The sequence below is a fragment of the Myotis davidii genome, unplaced genomic scaffold, assembly GCF_000327345.1.
Source record: "Myotis davidii unplaced genomic scaffold, ASM32734v1 scaffold368, whole genome shotgun sequence".
NCBI lineage: Eukaryota > Metazoa > Chordata > Mammalia > Chiroptera > Vespertilionidae > Myotis > Myotis davidii.
The window spans coordinates 220,945-228,357 of NW_006298786.1; the positions used below are offsets into that span (position 1 = coordinate 220,945).

General features: G+C 43.5%; 2 pseudogenes; both read left to right on the plus strand.

Moving 5' to 3' along the window:
* Positions 1–299: 299 nt before the first annotated feature.
* LOC102764781 lies at positions 300–1,858 on the plus strand (annotated as a pseudogene).
* A 605-nt stretch (positions 1,859–2,463) lies between these two features.
* LOC102765072 lies at positions 2,464–2,957 on the plus strand (annotated as a pseudogene).
* Positions 2,958–7,413: the final 4,456 nt, after the last annotated feature.

Here is a 7,413-nt window from a genome sequence, read left to right on the forward strand (position 1 = left end):
AAACAATGTATAATCTTTTGATCAAAAATATCTGAGTTCCTACTTTGTGCCAGCTGTTCTACCACTCACTAAAACTACAGATGAGTAAGATGCGACCCTAACCTTTGTGGTTTTCTCCCTTTGTCCACTCAATTATAATCTTCTTGAAAACAAGGATGTGTATTTATCACTCTGGATGCCTGGAGCCTAAGAGATAGATAGCCATAATAAGGGACACTCAGTTATTTTGTGTTCCTTTAAAATAATGAACTAAAAGTCTGGTCCCAGGCACTTGGGGAGCTGTGGGCTTCTGTGCACATATGGCCAAGTCCAGGAACCACAGAAATGGCATCAAGAAACCCGAGTCACAAAGATATGAATCTCTTAAGGGGGTAGACTCCAAATTCCTGAGGAACATCACTTTGCCAAGAAGCACAACAACAAGGTCCTAAAGAAGGTACAAGTCAACCATGCCAAGGTCATGAATGCACATGCCAAGGCTATCAAAGCTCTTGTTAAGCCCAAGGAATTCAAGCCCAAGATCCCAAAGAGCGGCAGCTGCGAGTTCAGTCAACTTACCTACATTGCCCACGCCAAGCCTGGGAAACGTGCTCATGTCCACATCACCAAGGGTCTCAGGCTCTACCAGCTAAAGTCCAAGGCCAGGGCTCAAACCAAGCCCCAGTCCGTGGCTGCAGCTCCATCTCAGGCTCAGGCTCCCAAAGGTACCCAGACCCGAGGCTCCAGAGTAGAGACCTCTGTCTGCCGATGTGAGGACAGAAGGACTGGTGGGGCACAACAAATGGCCCCAGGGAACAGACCACAAATTCCTTCATTGTTACTGTTATGGTGTTGATTGTTGACTGTTAACTATCCTATGCCCACCTACGTAAAAGATGTACTATCATTTTATCTTTTATCCAATCACAGAGGATAGTCAGCATGTCTCTATCGAAATAAACCTATGTCTCTATGAAAATTGAAGCGTTTGGTTTTTTGTGGCCCACATAGACTTAAACCTTGTTTATTTGGCCCATGTTAGACTTTGAGTTTGACATGCTTGCTGTAGAGCTTAATTTTTAACTTGTAAAACCCCAGTGGAAGAAACGGATTCATCACTCACCTACACATTCATTCCCCTCCAGAATGTAACCAAAGGGGCACTCGCAGCGGTAGGAGCCATCCGTGTTGATACACTGCCCGTGTTTACAGACATCAGGTTCTTTGCATTCATCCATATCTTAAGCAAAGGAGAAGGGAAAAGTAAATAACAAGGTATTTAAAAACACACACACACACACACACACAACACCATTCTCCAGAGGATTATCCCAATATGTTGAGTTTCTGCTTCTTGGCAACTGTCGACAGTTTGGCTCAAATACTCACAAAAATTCTTTACAGGTTTGAATGCTTTCTGATGTTAACATCTCTAAGGCCTAACTACATGTATTTTATTTGTTTATCCTCAATCCCACCCCATTAGAAAGCAGGGATGTGGACTGTCCTAGGCACTGAGGCAGCTCCCCATCTATAACAGTCCACATACTTGACTTCCTATCAGCAACTGTATGAATGAGTGAATGTATCCTCCAGGGAGAGCTTGACACAATAATGAGTCTCTGACACAGGTTGCCTAGAGAGCAATGTGCCAGTGGTTTTACCATTTCCCCTTCTAGGTGTGCACTGCCTCTGGCCTTGTCAAAGACTCATGGACAGGCCACTAATACTGCACTTTGCTCTTTCTTTCAACTCCAGGGCCAAATGTGCATCCCTTCTCTGGCACCACAGCTGTCCTGGGTTCTTTGCATATCTATGTTATCTCTCTGGCCAGACTGAGCTCAGCAAAAATTACTTCCCATTTTCCCTAGTGGTGTAAACATCCAAAAGTGTTAACTCCAAAGTGAGGGGATGTCTTACAAAGATGCTCAAGTTTTCAAATGCTCCCTAGAGTCTCTGTCTAGGCCAGACTCACTGGAATCAGGCCATGGAGAATGAGGACCTCGGGCAGACACTACACAGACACATGTGCAGACTGGACCAATCAGGATGGAGTGCTAATACCTTACAAAACTTGGATGTTGTGAGTCAGGTGAGAGAGCAAGAAGTGGAAGCTAGGATTCTAGTCATCACCCAAGGTGACCAGAAAGTCCAGGAGTTTGACATGGGACATAATCAGAGAAAAGCAATGTAATTATTCTTTTGATCAAAAATATCTGAGTGCCTACTTTGTGCCAGCTGTTCTACCACTCACTAAAACTACAGATGAGTAAGATGCGACCCTAACCTTTGTGGTTTTCTCCCTTTGTCCACTCAATTATAATCTTCTTGAAAACAAGGATGTGTATTTATCACTCTGGATGCCTGGAGCCCAAGAGACAGATAGCCATAATAAGGGACACTCAGTTACTCAGTGTTCCTTTAAAATAATGAACTAAAAGTCTGGTCCCAGGCACTTGGGGAGCTGTGGGCTTCTGTGCACATATGGCCAAGTCCAGGAACCACAGAAATGGCATCAAGAAACCCGAGTCACAAAGATATGAATCTCTTAAGGGGGTAGACTCCAAATTCCTGAGGAACATCACTTTGCCAAGAAGCACAACAACAAGGTCCTAAAGAAGGTACAAGTCAACCATGCCAAGGTCATGAATGCACATGCCAAGGCTATCAAAGCTCTTGTTAAGCCCAAGGAATTCAAGCCCAAGATCCCAAAGAGCGGCAGCTGCGAGTTCAGTCAACTTACCTACATTGCCCACGCCAAGCCTGGGAAACGTGCTCATGTCCACATCACCAAGGGTCTCAGGCTCTACCAGCTAAAGTCCAAGGCCAGGGCTCAAACCAAGCCCCAGTCCGTGGCTGCAGCTCCATCTCAGGCTCAGGCTCCCAAAGGTACCCAGACCCGAGGCTCCAGAGTAGAGACCTCTGTCTGCCGATGTGAGGACAGAAGGACTGGTGTGACTGGACTGCTATCAGCATAGAGCTAGTGTCCTCTTGTGCTATTTGTATAAATGAACCTGAGGCAGGCTCTGTAAAATAAATAAAGTTAAAAACAATAAAACAAAAGGGAGAAAGACTCAGAGAAAAGGAATTTGCCACAATAATATAATTAAGACGCTTTCAATCACCTGAATTCTTCAAAGGGGAGATGGGCTTCCCTTTGACGGGATATATTTACCTTTTCGGGATGTGGTCAAGCATAGATTGGGCTACCTCATTACAAGAAACCTGTGGAGGAAATTCAAAAGTGAATGACAAGGCCATCCGTTCTCTTTCATCCTAGGATTCTCAATGTTCATTTTGTGATGATATTGCTCTTTTCAAAGTATTTTCAAGGACTGGTAAAGAGATATCAGATGATTCTCTTAACATTTGTCAATTAATTTGCAAAAACAGAACAGGATAACAAAAATTTGGTCTTTCTGGGTGGTCAAAGTCTTTATTTATTGATGCTATACCTCACAAGAAACGCTACCCAACATCTTTCTCTCTACCATCTCAACTCCTTGCCTTTCTCCTTCCTCCTTTGCCATCTGGCACCTATGCAGTGGGACTCCTCACCTCCCAAGTCATCCCATTCAGTGGCAAACTCTGTAGAAGCAGAAGACAGGGCTAGAAGTTGTTCCTGCCAAAGTTCTTCTCCTTCTAGGAGACGGAGGCTCATCACAGGCAAAACTGTGGTCACATTCCACGTCGGTGACATGCATATTTGGAAGGATGTGTTCTTTTAGGCACAATAAAATTGAATCTCATCTCCACATCTGGAGCTAAGTAGGAAAATTATCTTAATTAAACACAGCAGAGTCCAGATTTATTGCTCACCACATGGAGTACCCTTAATCTCTAAGGGCCAAAGCTGATATTCCAGAAAAGCCATTTTCCACTGGCACTGTACACTTATCCATGCATAGTTTTTAGATGCATGGAGCCAAGGAAAAGAAATGTGTTCCTCAATTTTCAACATGGTAAAGAGATTTGCAGGGTAATAAGAAACATAAGTCCCATACACCCAGTCAAGAAGTGATTACAAAGTCAAATAGCTGTTTAGGACACATGTCCTTCCAAGCAAATAGGTGAACTACTTGCTCCTCCCGCCCCCACTGAAATCAGGGATGATTTTCTCTAACTGGAGCTCTAGTGTCCTGTAGGTTGTTTTTAGTTCCAGGTAGTAAAAACCTGGGCTGTGTGGAAAAGATTAGAGAAATAAAGTAATAGATCATTGATACATAAAACTGAAAACCTGATAACTGGATTGTTTTCCCTTCGAAAGTAGGTCTCATCTAGAAAGGAAGAAATGCATAAAGTGAATGGCCCAATTGCACCATGGGTGATTCAAAAAGGCAGGCAACAAGGCTGACCCATTTGACAACTCTCATGCTGGGCCAAATTCCTCTGAGTCACTTATTCTAAACACCAATAATAATAAAATGCTGGAATTCTCATTGCACATGAAATAGAATGCCCTTTGAAGGTAAAGATGCAGTATACCTTTACTGTACTCTCCTTGACCAGGATTTTCCTTCACTTGCTTTCTTTGTTTCAGTCTGAGCAATCTTACTGATTCCTCCACTGCCATAACCATGTCGCAGACAATGACCCAATTCCTGGCTTCTCCAGAGCCCCTTTTCCAGTGCTGAACTGGATGCTCCCACTTGTCTACTGAACAGTCCTCATGGGTATGCCACAGGCACCTCAAATTCCACATACCCCAAACTCAATTCATATTCTTTCCCTTAAGTGTGACCCTTCTTCTCAATTCACATTCTTTCCCTTTAAGTGTGACCCTTCTGGTCAATTCCATCTGTGACCCAAGACAGAGAATTTAACCATTGCCATAATGCTGGACCCTGAATCACTGCAGCACCAGAGCTGCGATGCTCCCAACACTGACCACCCTCCCAGCAGTGTCCCTGTCTCCCCCATGCAGTTCTTCCTCCTGGCCTCTCCCCTCATTCAGCACACATCGCACCTGCACAGATGGGCTCCTTTTGCTGGGATCCTGGCCTGGTTCATCCATGACACAGCCCATCTTGCCCTACAGTCATCTGTCAACCTAAGCCCAGCTCTGAAACCCCTGACAACTCATAGGATCCTTCCTTTCAGTCAACTTGTTGGAGCAGCACAGGCCTCCCCACTGCCCTTGCTCCTGAGGTACATTTGTACATTTGTCCCAAATAGCCAGCATCTATTCTCCATGGCACACACTGGCACCTAATGCACCTCTCCAATCATGCCATTGCCTTCCTAAAAGCTTGTGTGATTCTCCATTGCCTGTTAAAGTCAATCCAACTATTTCAGCAAGCAAGGCCCTTAAACACCTGGATCTACTCACTCAGCTTAACATCCCGCAACACCTCTGTCTGCTCCAGTCACATAAGACTCTGTTTTCCTCAAATGAGCCTGCACTTCCTTGCCTCATGCCATTTGTCACACACACTGACACCTTCATAACGTCCCAATTCGCTCTCCCCTTTGCTATATTTCCACAGAACTGGGGTTTTAACTGCATTAGCTCTTATCCTTATGTGCCTATAAGCAACTGTCCCCCACTATCTCCTCCAGCCCCCCAAATCCCTGGTTAAACACTGGCCCACAGGAGACACCACTGTGAGTCAGCAGGATTGACTTGATGCCACACTTAGAAAAGAGAGAACTTTTTATTTTCTTTTTTCCATTACCATTTATCCTTCTATGCCAGTGTGGTGATTGTGGTGGGGCGGGGGGAGGTGGAAGAGGGAGAAAACTTTTCATGAGTTTTGTTTGAGTAGGAATCCTGAAATGTCCCATGTGACAGTTAAAACCCAGCAAACTCTTAAATCTACATTCTTTAAGCTTTATTGTTTAAATTCTGGCTCAAGAATCTTTGCCTTGGCCCTCCTATTGTGGCGGAAAAGGGGAAAAGTGTAAAACAGAATCCCCCAATAAAGTCTACCTACACACAGATATCTGACCCTAACGTCAAAATGAGTCACATATTAATCTCTTCTCTCACATCACATTGAAATAATTGAAAAACTAAAAATAATGCAAATGTTTAAAAGCATCAAACAGAAGAGATTCCCATCAGAGAACCAGAAACTGCAAGGAATTTTGACTCTGGGTCAAGGGGAAGTACCATGAGGGAGGTACCATTAGGGCACTGGGCCAAGCAGAGTCACCTGAACTACCCTGGGAACATCCTCCTGCCCTCATGGATATGGGAAAAATGGAAAAGAACTGTCTACCTGAGATAGTATTAACATCTCCTAATGCACTCACCTTCAGTCCAATGGGAAGGAGTCCCCAGCTCACCTGCTGCCTAGCACATCACCCTACCACCAGGGAAGACAGAACCCCAGGTGAGGCACCCAGGCTAGAAAGTGGGGCAGGGGAAATGTCACAACTGAGGCACTAATGTGCAACTACTATCAGTATCGCCCATCTAGAACTTTCTTTCTAAGTGTGAATGCTGAATGGTTGCCCCAATTTGAGGAAAGCCACCTGCCTAAGGAAACACACAAGAGGACCAGTGCACTGGAAGAAACAGATACTGCTGGAAACAGAAATTGAAAACGTGTTGGTCAACGTGTGCCAGGTTTCAGTTATGCAGGATGGGCAAGTTCTGGGAATCTAATGCACAGCATGGTGACTGTGGTTAGTAACCCTGTGTTGTATACCAGAAATTTTCTGAGAATAGATCTTAATTGTTCTCACACACAAAAAGAAGTAAAATGGTAACTGTGAGGGGATAGGTGTGGTAAATTATCTTGATTGTGGTGAACATTTCACAATGTGTGTGTATATTTAAACACCGCATTGTACACCTTAACTATATACAATTTTATATAGTTGCGAGGCGGGATAATTCAGTTAGTGTCCCCAGAGGGGTACAAGGGTAACCAATGGATTAACACAGAAACCAGACTGTTTCCTATCAGAGCTGACAGTGGACAAAAAATAAATAACTCCCTGGTAGAAAACTCAGCAAGAAGGCCAAGCAATGTTGAAAACGAAAGGATAGCACCTAAAAACATCCAGAAAAGGATGTGAATGAGATCAAAATATCAGACATTATTACAAATGGAAAAGGACTAAATTCTGTACTGCAAATAAGAAATTTACAGATTGGGGCAGGGTGGAGGTGAGAGAATCCAAGATTATTTTGTTTATAAGATCAATAAAAATTATGTTAAAATATTGATAATTGTATGGACTATATAATTGTTTGGGTAAACATGTATCATGTAAGCACTGACAAAAAGAAAACTGAAGCATTATGGATTGGTAGAATCAACATCATTAAAATGTCCATACTACCCAAAGCAATCTATAAATTCAACGCACTTCCCATTAAAATACCAACGGCATACTTCATAGATCTAGAACGAACTCTCCAAAAATTCATCTGGAATAAAAAAAGACCCCGAATAGCTGCAGCAATCCTGAAAAAGAACAAAG